The following is a 14,159-nucleotide window of genomic DNA, read 5'->3' on the forward strand; positions in this document are numbered from 1 at the left end:
CGCTGGCAATTTGTCACAAGAGGTGGACGATGACGAGACACAATTGCCACGAAGTGAGGAATAGGACCGTGGTGCGGAAGTGGAAGAGGAGGAGGTGGTGGATGATCTAGTAACTGACCCAACATGGCAGGAGGACACGCAGAGCGAGGCCAGCAGCACACAGAGGGAGGGAGGCAGAGTACCCCAACAGGCTGTAAGAAGCAGTGTGGTGGCCGCAGACAGAAGGCGGAAAACTATTCCCCGTAAAACCAACACGAGGGACGTTGCCAGTACAACCGGTAGGTCTTCCAGAGTCTGGAATTTTTTTAAAGACTCTGCTGATAACCCCAAAAAGGCCATTTGTACCACCTGCCAGGCCAGCATCAGCAGGGGTGACAAAACTACCATCCTGACCACCACCAGCATGATGAGGTACATGTCAGCAAAGCACCCGACTTTGTGGGGTGAACCGCAGCGTCCACGACCAGTGTCAGCGGGTGTCACCACTGCTTTTTCCACTGTTGTTCGTGTAAGAGAACCCCTGTTGTGCATACAAGGCAATCCCCTGTCCATACTGCATGCAAAGATGTCCCCTCCTCTCAGACTTTACTTGTTATGGCAGTTTCTCAAGAAGCAGCATCAACGTCCACGTCCACGTCCCCCCGCAGCGTTCAATTGTCCATATCCCAGACCTTTGAATGAAAACGCAAATTAGCAGCCAATGCCCCACAGGCCACAGTCCTAAATTCGCACATTTCACGACTGCTTGCATTGGAAATGCTGCCTTTTAGGCTGGGGGAGACGGAATCCTTCCGTAACCTTATGGCGATGGCCGTCTCTCGGTACTCGGTCCCCAGCCGACACTATTTTGCCCGGTGTGCCATCCCCGCACTACACAAGCACGTGTCCCAAAACATCTGCTGTGCCCTCAACAACGCAGTTGCTGGGAGAGTCTACCTGACAACGGACACGAGGACAAGTGCTTGTGGCCAGGGACGGTACATCTCCCTGACGGCACACTGGGTAAACATAGTGGAAGACGGGACCCAGTCCGACCTTGGGAAGGAACACATCCTCCCCACACTGAGGATTGCGGGCCCTATGTCAGTCAGAGTTGCCCCCACAGTGTACAGCTCCTGCGCATCATCCTCCTCCTCATGTTCACCTTCCTTCTCAGATATCACCACATCAGTTACACGCTGGAAGCACTGCAGTACTGCCTCAGCCAAGCGGCAGCAGGCTATGCTGAAACTCATAAGCTTAGGTGATAAACCTCACACTGCTTGTGAGTTGTGGACAGCTGTGAAAGAGCAGGCAGATCTGTGGCTTAGACCGCTGAACCTGCATCCAGGCATGGTCGTGTGTGACAATGGCCGTAACCTGGTGGCGGCTCTGAGGCGAGGCGAGATTAAACACGTACCATGCGTGGCTCTTGTGCTTAACCTCGTGGTTTAGCGGTTTCTTAAATCGCACCCCGAGTTGCCAGAACAGCTCGTCAAAGTACGCCACCTGTCAGATCATTTTCGGAAGTCGGCTACAGCTTCCACCGCCCAGCTGTATTGCAGCAGCGTTTGCAGCTTCCAGCACACCGACTGGTGTGTGATGTCCCCATACGTTGGAACTCTACCCTCCACATGTTGCAAAGGATTTGTGAGCAGAAGAGAGCAGTTGTGGAGTTCCAGCTGCAACAAGGCTGTCGATATTCAAGTAAGACTCCACACATAAGACCCCAGGAATGGACCTGGATGTCTGACATATGTACCATCCTGACAAAGTTTGAGGAGTCCACCAAGATGGTGAGTGGTGATTACGCCATCATTATCGTCAGCATCCCACTTGTCTGTCTGTTGCAACGCTCTCTGCAGAGAATTAAAGAGGAGGCATTGCAGTCAGAGTATGATGAGATGGATCAAGAAGACGTAGCGGGCGATTACACAAAGCCCATCCTCATCTCATCCCAACATTCATTGGGGGACAATGACAGAGAGGAGGAGGAGGAGGAAGAACAGGAGCTGGTATCATGCGCTGTAGACGTTAGTACCTGTACAACTGTCACACCATCGGTTCAGCGTGGTGGCCTAAGGACAGGGGGGAGGAGGAGGAGGAGAGCATGGTCAGTCGTCATATTGATGAGGACACGGAAGTCTTGCCCGTTACCAGTCTGGCACGCATGGCTGACTTTATGTTACTCTGCCTTAACCGTGATCCTCGCGTTGTCAAAATGTTGGGTGACAGTCATTACTGGTTGGTGACACTTTTAGACCCCCGCTACAAGGAGAACTTTCACTCTCTTATTCCTGAGGTGGAGAGGTCTACAAAAATGGGGCAGTACCAGAAGGCCCTTGCTGCAGAACTGTTAAAAAAATTCCCATCTGAACACCGTAGCGGCAGAGGTCACAGTTCGTTGACCAACCTAGGTGTACAGGCAAGAGAGACGCAACTCCAATCCAGCAGAGGCAGGGGAACAATGTCAACGTTCTGGGACAGTTTTCTGAGACCCGCCCAGCTTACAGGCACTGAGGCGCAGGGTACTCTCACAAGGTGTGGAAAGTTTCAAAAGATGGTGAGGGAGTACCTTGCCGACCGTACCAGCGTCCTCCCTGATTTCTCTGTGCCTTTTAATTATTGGGTATCCAAGCTGGATACTTGGAATGAACTCGCTCTGTACGCCTTGGAGGTCCTGGCCTGCCCTGCCGCTAGCGTGTTATCAGAGCGTGTTTATAGTGCCGCTGGGGGAATTATAACTGATAAGCGCACTCGCCTGTCAATTGACAATGCTGACCAGCTGACCCTTATCAAAATGAACAAGGGCTGGATTGGGCCAGACTTCTCATCACCACCAAATGACAGCAGAGTAACATAAAGTCAAATCCACTGTGTTGTTTCGGGAGGTGTATTCGCATGCACCGCTTCACACCCACACATGGGTATATGCTTCCTCATTTCGGCTGTTTTTTGCTCTTCTCCTTATCATCAGCCTCCACCACCACTATACCACCAGGGTGACCGTGGTCGATGTTGCCAGCATTTCAAGTTCCTCCGTCCTAATTTCCGCAGCTTTTACTTTCGAAGGCATAGGCAAAGACTATTGGAGACCCACTCCCCCATAATGGGAATAATGTTTTTAATATGCTGTACTGCATGGCTCTTGTAAGGGGCATTGAAACCGTCTTGTTAAGCTACTGTGAACTCCACGTCTCATCCAAGGGGCATTAAAACTGTCTTGTTAAACCACTCTGACCTCCATGTCTCTTCCAAGGGTCATTAAAACCATCTTGTTAAACCACTCTCACCTCCACGTCTCTTCCAAGGGGCATTAAAACCATCTTGTTAAGCTACTGTGACCTCCACGTCTCATCCAAGGGGCATTAAAACCGTCTTGTTAAAAAACTCTGACCTCCACTACTCTTCCAAGGTGCATTAAAACAGTCTTGTTAAGCTACTGTGACCTCCACGTCTGTTCCAAGGGGCATTAAAACCATCTTGTTAAACCACTCTGAACTCCACAGCTCTTCCAAGGGGCATTAAAGCTGTCTTGTTAAGCTACTCTGACCTCCCTGTCTCTTCAAAGTGGCATTAAAACCATCGTGTTAAACCACTTTGACGTCCACGTCTCATCCAAGGGGCATTAAAACCGTCTTGTTAAACCACTCTGAACTCCACGTCTCTTCCAAGGGGCATTAAAACCATCTTGTTAAACCACTCTGATGTCTACCACTCTTCCAAGGGGCATTAAATCCCTCTTGCTAAGCTATTCTGAACGCCACGTCTCTTCCAAGGGGCATAAAACCATCTTGTTATACCACTCTGAACTCCACGTCTCTTCCAAGGGGCATTAAAACCATCTTGTTAAACCACTCTGACCTCCACGTCACATCCAAGGGGCATTAAAACAGTCTTGTTAAACCACTCTGACCTCCACCACTCTTCCAAGGTGCATTAAAACCATCATGTTAAATCACTCTGACCTCCAACACTCTTCCAAGGGGCATTAAAACCATCTTGTTAAGTTACTGTGACCTCCACGTCTCTTCCAAGGGGCTTTGATATTGTATTTTTATTCCACTGCGACCTCCACCACTCTTCCACCAGTGCATTGAAATTGTCTTTTTATTCCACTGCGACCTCCACCACTCTTCCAAGGGGCATTGATATTGTCTTTTTATTCCACTGCGCCCTCCACCACTCTTCCAAGGGGCATTGAAATTGTCTTTTTATTCTACTGCGACCTCCACCACTCTTCCAAGGGGCATTGATATTGTCTTTCTATTCCACTGCGACCTCCACGTCTGTTCCAAGGGGCATTAAAACCATCTTGTTAAACCACTCTGAACTCCACAGCTCTTCAAAGGGAAATTAAAGCCATCTTGTTAAGCAACTCTGACCTCCACGTCTCTTCAAAGTGGCATTAAAACCATCTTGTTAAACCACTCTGACCTCCACGTCTCATCCAAGGGGCATTAAAACCATCTTGTTAAACAACTCTGAACTCCACGTCTCTTCCAAGGGGCATTAAAACCATCTTGTTAAACCACTCTGACGTCTACCACTCTTCCAAGGGGCATTAAAACCGTCTTGTTAAGCTATTCTAAACTCCACGTCTCTTCCAAGGGGCATAAAACTGTCTTCTTATACCACTCTGAACTCCACGTCTCTTCCAAGGGGCATTAAAACCATTTTGTTAAACCACTCTGACCTCCACGTCACATCCAAGGGGCATTAAAACCGTCTTGTTAAACCACTCTGACCTCCACCACTCTTCCAAGGGGCATTAAAACCATCTTGTTAAACCACCCTGACCTCCACCACTCTTCCAAGGGGCATTAAAACCACCTTGTTAAGCTCCTGTGACCTTCCCGTCTCTTCCACGGGGCATTGATATTGTCTTATTATTCCACTGCGACCTCCACCGCTCTTCCACCAGGGCATTGATATTGTCTTTTTATTCCACTGCGACCTCCACCACTCTTCCAAGGGGCATTGATATTGTCTTTTTATTCCACTACGACGTCCACCACCCTTCCAAGGGGCATTGATATTGTCTTTTTATTCCACTGCGACCTCCACCACTCTTCCAAGGGGCATTGATATTGTCTTTTTATTCCACTGCGCCCTCCACCATTTTCCAAGGGGTATTGAAATTGTCTTTTTATTCTACTGTGACCTCCACCACTCTTCCAAGGGGCATTGATATTGTCTTTCTATTCCACTGCGACCTCCACCACTCTTCCAAGGGGCTTTAAAACCATCTTGTTAAACCACTCTGACCTCCACGTCTCATCCAAGGGGCATTAAAACGGTCTTGTTAAGCTACTCTGACCTCCACCTTTCTTCTAAGGGGCATTAAAACCATCTTGTTAAACCACTCTGACATCCACCACTCTTCCAAGGGGCATTAAAACCGTCTTGTTATACCACTCTGAACTCCACGTCTCATCCAAGGGGCATTAAAACCATCTTGTTAAACCACTCTGACCTCCACCACTCTTCCAAGGGGCATTAAAACCGTCTTGTTAAGCTACTCTGACCTCCACGTCTCATCCAAGGGGCATTAAAACCATCTTGTTAAACAACTCTGAACTCCACGTCTCTTCCAAGGGGCATTAAAACCATCTTGTTAAACCACTCTGACGTCTACCACTCTTCCAAGGGGCATTAAAACCGTCTTGTTAAGCTATTCTAAACTCCACGTCTCTTCCAAGGGGCATAAAACTGTCTTCTTATACCACTCTGAACTCCACGTCTCTTCCAAGGGGCATTAAAACCATTTTGTTAAACCACTCTGACCTCCACGTCACATCCAAGGGGCATTAAAACCGTCTTGTTAAAACACTCTGACCTCCACCACTCTTCCAAGGGGCATTAAAACCATCTTGTTAAACCACTCTGACCTCCACCACTCTTCCAAGGGGCATTAAAACCACCTTGTTAAGCTCCTGTGACCTTCCCGTCTCTTCCACGGGGCATTGATATTGTCTTATTATTGCACTGCGACCTCCACCGCTCTTCCACCAGGGCATTGATATTGTCTTTTTATTCCACTGCGACCTCCACCACTCTTCCAAGGGGCATTGATATTGTCTTTTTATTCCACTACGACGTCCACCACCCTTCCAAGGGGCATTGATATTGTCTTTTTATTCCACTGCGACCTCCACCACTCTTCCAAAGGGCATTGATATTGTCTTTTTATTCCACTGCGCCCTCCACCACTCTTCCAAGGGGTATTGAAATTGTCTTTTTATTCTACTGTGACCTCCACCACTCTTCCAAGGGGCATTGATATTGTCTTTCTATTCCACTGCGACCTCCACCACTCTTCCAAGGGGCTTTAAAACCATCTTGTTAAACCACTCTGACCTCCACGTCTCATCCAAGGGGCATTAAAACGGTCTTGTTAAACCACTCTGACCTCCACATCTTTCCAAAGGGCATTAAAACTTTCTTTTTAAACCAGCCTGACCTCCACCACTCTTCCAAGGGGCATTGAAACCAGCTTGTTAAACCACCCTGACCTGCACCACTCTTCCAAGGAGCATTAAAACCGTCTTGTTAAAGCACTCTGACCTCCACCACTCTTCCAAGGGGCATTAAAACCATCTTGTTAAACCACTCTGACCTCCACGTCTCATCCAAGGGGCATTAAAACCATCTTGTTAAAAAACTCTGACCTCCACCACTCTTCCAAGGGGCATTAAGACCATCTTGTTAAAGCACTCTGACCTCCACCACTCTTCCAAGGGACATTAAAACCATCTTGATAAACCACTCTTACCTCCACGTCTCTTCCAAGGGGTATTAAAACCATCTTGTTAAACCACTCTGACCTCCACGTCTCTTCCAATGGGCATTAAAACCATCTTGTTAAACCACTCTGACCTCCACCACTCTCCCAAGGGGCATTAAAACCGTCTTGCTAAGATACTCTGACCTCCACGTCTCTTACAAGGGGCATTAACACCATCTTGTTAAACCACTCTGACCTCCACATCTTTCCAAAGGGCATTAAAACTGTCTTGTTAAACCAGCCTGACCTCCACCACTCTTTCAAGGGGCATTAAAACCGTCTTGTTAACCTACTGTGACCTCCACGTCTCATCCAAGAGGCATTAAAACCGTCTTGTTAAACCACTCTGATCTCCACCACTCTTCCAAGGGGCATTAAAACCATCTTGTTAAACCACTCTGACCTCCACCTCTCTTCCAAGGGGCATTAAAATCATCTTGTTAAGCTACTGTGACCTCCATGTCTCTTCCATGGGGCATTGATATTGTCTTTTTATTCCAATGCGACCTCCACCACTCTTCCACGGGGCATTGATATTGTCTTTTTATTCCACTGCAACCTCCACCACTCTTCTAAGGGGCATTGATATTGTCTTTTTATTCCACTGCGACCTCCACCACTCTTCCAAGCGGCATTGATATTGTCTTTCTATTCCACTGCGACCCCCACCACTCTTCCAAAGGGCATTAAAACTGTCTTGTTAAGCTACTGTGACCTCCTCGTCTCTTCCAAGGGGCATTAAAACCATCTTGTTAAACCACTCTGACCTCCACGTCTCTTCCAAGGGGCATTAAAACCATCTTGTTAAACCACTCTGACCTCCACCACTCTTCCAAGGGGCATTAAAACCGTCTTGTTAAGCTACTGTGACCTCCACGTCTCTTCCAAGGGGCATTAAAACTGTCTCGTTAAACAACTCTGAACTCCACAGCTCTTCCAAGGGGCATTGAAATGTTGTTTTTAATTACCTCTAACCTCCACGACTCTTCCAACGGGCATTGCATTTCCTCCTAATTTTAGTCAGCTTTTTCTTTTCAATGCATAGGCGAACACTAAGGGAGACCCACTCCCCAATAATGGGTAGAAGGTTTTTAGTATGCTGTAATCCACGTCTGTTTCAAGGGACATTGCAGTTCCTCATAATTTATGGAAAGTCTTCCATTCACTTATTAGGTCAACAGTGTGCTGGAGACCCAGTTGCTATAAATGGAAAAAACGGTTTAGTTAAGGTCCTCTGACCTCCATGTCACTTCCAAGGGGCATTAAAACCGTCTTGTTAAGCTACTGTGACCTCCATGTCTCTTCCATGGGGCATTGATATTGTCTTTTTATTCCACTGCGACTTCCACCACTCTTCCACGGGGCATTGATATTGTCTTTTTATTCCACTGTGACCTCCACCACTCTTCTAAGGGGCATTGATATTGTCTTTTTATTCCACTGCGACCTCCACCACTCTTCCAAGCGGCATTGATATTGTCTTTCTATTCCACTGCGACCTCCACGACTCTTCTAAAGGGCATTAAAACTGTCTAGTTAAGCTACTGTGACATCCTCGTCTCTTCCAAGGGGCATTAAAACCATCTTGATAAACCACTCTGACCTCCACGTCTCTGCCAAGGGGCATTAAAACCATCTTGTTAAACCACTCTGACCTCCACCACTCTTCCAAGGGGCATTAAAACCGTCTTGTTAAGCTACCGTGACCTCCACGTCTCTTCCAAGGGGCATTAAAACTGTCTCGTTAAACAACTCTGAACTCCACAGCTCTTCCAAGGGGCATTGAAATGTTGTTTTTAATTACCTCTAACCTCCATGACTCTTCCAACAGGCATTGCATTTCCTTCTAATTTTAGTCAGCTTTTTATTTTCAATCCGTAGACGAACACTAAGGGAGACCCACTCCCCAATAATGGGTAGAAGGTTTTTAGTACGCTGTAATCCACGTCTGTTTCAAGGGACATTGCAGTTCCTCATAATTTATGGAAAGTCTTCCATTCACTTATTAGGACAACAGAGTACTGGAGACCCAGTTGCTATAAATGGAAAAAACGGTTTAGTTAAGGTCTTCTGACCTCCATGTCACTTCCAAGAGGCATTAAAACCGTCTTGTTAAGCTACTGTGACCTCCATGTCTATTTCATGGGGCATTGATATTGTCTTTTTATTCCACTGCGACCTCCACCACTCTTCCAAGCGGCATTGATATTGTCTTTTTATTCCACTGCGACCTCCACCTCTCTGCCAAAGGGCATTAAAACTGTCTTGTTAAGCTACTGTGACCTCCTCGTCTCTTCCAAGGGGCATTAAAACCATCTTGATAAACCACTCTGACCTCCACATCTCTTCCAAGGGGCATTAAAACCATCTTGTTAAACCACTCTGACCTCCACATCTCTTCCAAGGGGCATTAAAAACATCTTGTTAAACCACTCTGACCTCCACCACTCTTCCAAGCGGCATTAAAACTGTCTTGCTAAGCTACTCTGACCTTCACGTCTCTTCCAAGGGGCATTAAAACCATATTGTTAAACCACTCTGACCTCCACATCTTTCCAAAGGGCATTAAAACCGTCTTGTTAAACCACTCTGATCTCCACCACTCTTCCAAGGGGCATTAAAACCGTCTTGTTAAGCTACTGTGACCTCCATGTCTCTTCCATGGGGCATTGATATTGTCTTTTTATTCAACTGCGACCTCCATCACTCTTCCACGGGGCATTGATATTGTCTTTTTATTCCTCTGCAACCTCCACCACTCTTCTAAGGGGCATTGATATTGTCTTTTTATTCCACTGCGACCTCCACCACTCTTCCAAGCGGCATTGATATTGTCTTTCTATTCCACTGCGACCTCCACCACTGTTCCAAATGGCATTAAAACCATCTTGATAAACCACTCTGACCTCCACGTCTCTTCCAAGGGGCATTAAAATCATCTTGTTAAACCACTCTGACCTCCACGTCTCTTCCAAGGGGCATTAAAACCATCTTGTTAAACCACTCTGACCTCCACCACTCTACCAAGGGGCATTAAAACCATCTTGTTAAGCTACTGTGTGTTATGTTCTGCTACCAGAGCTAAGGAAAGAGAGGAGATCTGTCCCTACGATAGAACTCAGCTGAATCCCTACGATGTAACAGGGAACCTGATCCTGCGATCAGACCTGCTAAAGTCCTAAGCTAGTCTGTACGGAGACCTATAGATGTGGGGAAGGAATCCCTACAAGTACTAAGGACTGGGAGGAAAATGGGACACCTCCTAACAGAAATAGTAGCAGACAGAAGAACAAACAAAATATATAGAACATAGAGGTCCGTAGACCAAGCAAACTAACAGAGTTAGATACAGAGCACAGGCTAGCTAGAAAGTAGTTATACAATGAAGTCCAGCAAAGCCAGAAGGGCGGAGCAGGATTAAATAGGCCAACAAGGTCATGTGACCAGCAAAGGAAAAAACCTAAGAGCAAGGTTCTAACAGTACCCCCCCTTCTAAGAGGATCCTCCGGATCCCCTAGGACCAGGCTTATCAGGAAATCTCCTGTGAAACGCTCTGATAAGTCTGGACGCAGAAACATCATCTGACCTCACCCAAGAGTTATCCTCGGGACCGAAACCTTTCCAAGCCACAAGATACTGCAAACTACCTCTATACCGTCTAGAGTTAAGCATGCGAGAAATTTCATATTCCCCATCCTCCACCACTGGAGGAACAGAGGCAGAGGCGTCACCATCCAACACAACAGCTTTTTTTAACAGAGAGTCATGAAATACCGGATTAATTCTCCAGGAGGTAGGAACCTCCAACCTAACAGCAGATTGGTTGACAACCTGAAGCACCTTAAAGGGCCCTACAAACTTGGGACCCAATTTCTTAGAAGGAATCCTCAACCGCAGATTCCTAGAGGACAACCAAACCATGTCACCAACAGCGAACAAAACCTCCTGTCGTCTCCTATCAAAGTAGTCTTTAGATTTTCTGTTGGCCTCCTAAAGATTACCACGCACATCCATCCAAACTCTCTCCAAATCACCGGAAAAATTCTCCTCCTCAGGCACGGCAGATCCCAACTTGGAGAACGACCCAAACGACGGATGTCTCCCAGAACAACAAAAAAAAGGCGAACAACCAGCAGAAGAAGATGTATGATTGTTCAGAGCAAATTCAGCAAGTGGCAGAAACTCAGACCACCCCTCTTGATTGTCTGCCACAAAACAACGCAAGAACTGCTCAACATCCTGGTTTTTCCTTTCTGTCTGGCCATTAGATTCAGGATGATATCCGGACGAGAACGACAAATGAACTCCCAACCTGTCACAAAAGGCACGCCAAAAACGAGCCACGAACTGAGGACCCCTATCAGAAACAATGTCAGTAGGAACGCCATGAAGTCTGACAATTTCCTTGACAAAGGCCTTAGCGAGAGTTTTAGCGCAGGGCAGTTTGACGAAGGGAACCAAGTGACACATCTTGCTAAAACGGTCCACGACCACCCAGATGACAGTAAAACCCTCAGAGGGGGGAAAGTCAGTTATAAAGTCCATAGCCAAATGTGTCCAAGGAGCACTGGGAACCTCCAAAGGACAAAGCAACCCCGCAGCAGGAGTATGTGAGGACTTAGATCTAGCACATATAGTACATTGACGCACCCACTTAATGACTTCCTTCTGCCATCCAGGCCACCAAAAACTGCGACCCACCAGTCTCTTGGTCTCAGAGATTCCGGGATGACCTGCCAACCGAGATTCGTGACACTCAACAAACAAATCTCTCCTAAAGGTCCCAGGCACAAACAACCTCCCATGAGGAGTGTTAGATGGGGCATTCTCCTGTGCTTTAAGAATCTCATCTTCCAAAACGGAGTCCAAAGCAGCTATCACAACACCTTCTTGTAAAATGTTCTCCTCTTTCTCAGCACCGACTATGGGAGAAAAACTGCGAGACAAGGCATCCGCCTTAACATTCTTAGTACCAGGGATGTAAGTAACGGAGAAATTAAACCGCGAGAAAAACAGTGCCCACCTAGCCTGACGGGCATTCAGGCGCTTGGCAGCATCAAGATATATCAGATTTTTATGATCCGTAAGAACTTGAACGGGAAATTCCGCACCTTCCAAAAAGTGGCGCCAGTGTTCAAATGCGAGTTTAATAGCCAATAATTCCCGATTACCAATATCGTAATTCAGTTCAGTCTCCGAAAATTTTTTTGAAAAAAAAGCACAGGGATGTAATCCATCCCCGTTATCCTGAGACAATACTGCGCCAACCCCCACAGAGGAAGCATCAACCTTAACCAAAAACAGCTTAGTCACATCAGGCTGCATAAGGATGGGAGAAGAGGTGAACCTCTCCTTGAGATACACAAAAGCTTCAATGGCCTCAGAAGACCACTGAACCGCATCAGCACCTTTCCTGGTGAGATCGGTCAGAGGTTTGACAATACTAGAAAAATTTTTTATGAATTTTCTGTAATAATTGGCGAAACCTAAAAACCTCTGTATCGATTTCAAACCAATAGGCCTAGGCCATTCCTGTACAGCTTGAACTTTAACCGGGTCCATCTCAAAACCTTCGCTGGAGATAATGTAACCCAAAAAACTAATTCTCTGTACAGCGAACTCACATTTCTCCAGCTTAGCAAAAAGTGAATTGTCCATTAATAACTGTAATACCTCACGTACGCTCCGCCAATGAGACTCCAGATCCGGCGAATAAATCAAAATGTCATCCAAATACACAACCACATTTTTGCCGATCAAAGGTCTAAGGATGTCATTAATAAGATTCTGAAAAAATGCAGGAGCATTAGTAAGACCAAAAGGCATAACCAGATTCTCAAAATGACCCACAGGAGTGTTAAAAGCAGTCTTAAAATTGAAAATTGAAAGCAATGCAAAAGTGCAAAAACGCATAAAAAATGTTACTTGTGAACATAGCCCAAGGTGTGGAGGAGTATTTTTGTTTTTGGTTATTTATTTTACCTTATACACAAGTCTTTACCCTGGAAAGGATGTTCCTTAACATACTTCACAGGAAAGCACTTTCAGTTTCGTTTTTGAACGTTTTATTGTGAGCCCCTTAAAAGTGGCTCAATACCTCTGACCATGTTGTTGACAGCAGTGACCTGGGGGTCAGAAATGCTTCCTGGGGCGATCCCCATGCTGTCCACATGTCATTTGAGCACTGTCACTATCGTTTTGGGCACTTTTTAGGCTTTCTACAGACTGCCGGGGGTGCCACCGCAAAAATGCTCGGGTCTCCCATAGACTAACATTGGGCTCGTTGCTCGGGTCGAGCATCCGAATATCACGGTGAGCTCGGCCCGAGCTTCGAGCACCCGAGCATTTTAGTGCTCGCTCAATATTACTGACAACAAAATAACACAAAAATCATCAATGGAAATGAAATTTATTAACCAATGGAGGCCTGGATTTGGAGTCACCCCAAAGTTAAAGTGGAAAAACACACTACAGGCTGATCCAACTTTGATGTAATCTCCTTAAAACAAGTCAAAATGAGGCTCTGTATTGTGTGTGGCTTCCAAGTGCCTTTATTACCTCCCTACAATGCCTGGGCATGCTCCTGATGAGGTTGTGGATGGTCTCCTGTGGGATCTCCTCCCAGACCTTGGCTAAAGCATCCGCCAACTCATCGACAGTCTGTGGTGCAACGTGAGGTTGGTGGATGGAGTGAAACATGATTCCCCAGATGTGCGCAATCGGATTCAGGTCTGGGGAACGGGCGGGCCAGACCATAGCTTCAATGCCTTCATCTTGCAGGAACTGCTGACACACTCCAGCCACATGAGGTCTGGCATTGTCCTGCATTAGGAGGAACCCAGGGACAGCCGCTCCAGCATATGGTCTCACAAGGGATCTGAGGATCTCATCTCGGTACCTAATGGCAGTCAGGCTACCTCTGATGAGCACATGGAGGGTTGTGCAGCCCCCCAAAGAATTGTCACCCCACACCATTACTGACCCACTGTCAATCCGGTCATGCTGAATGATGTTGCAGGGAGCAGATCGCTCTCCACGGCATCTCCAGACTCTGTCACGTCTGTCACATGTGCTCAGTGTGAACCTGCTTTCATCTGTGAAGAGTAGTGTTGAGCCACCCCCGTAGTGTTCGAGTTCGGTTCGGTTCGTCGAACACCCGTGTGTTCGCCGAACTGTTCGTCGAACTGTTCGTCGAACACCTTCGAACACCGTTAAAACCAATGGCAGGCAAACAAAAACACATAGAAACACATAGAAAACACCTTCAAAGGTGTCCAAAAGCTGACAAACTGCTCAGAAGACACAACTAACACATGGAAAAGTGACAAGTACATATAGTCATGCGAGAAGAAAAGAGGTGGAGGAGTAAAAGGAGGGGGAGACACAAATATAG

Source organism: Phyllobates terribilis, unplaced genomic scaffold (assembly GCF_046119375.1).
Source record: "Phyllobates terribilis strain yellow unplaced genomic scaffold, ASM4611937v1 Scaffold_4__5_contigs__length_816908805, whole genome shotgun sequence".
In the NCBI taxonomy this organism is placed as follows: Eukaryota; Metazoa; Chordata; class Amphibia; order Anura; family Dendrobatidae; genus Phyllobates; species Phyllobates terribilis.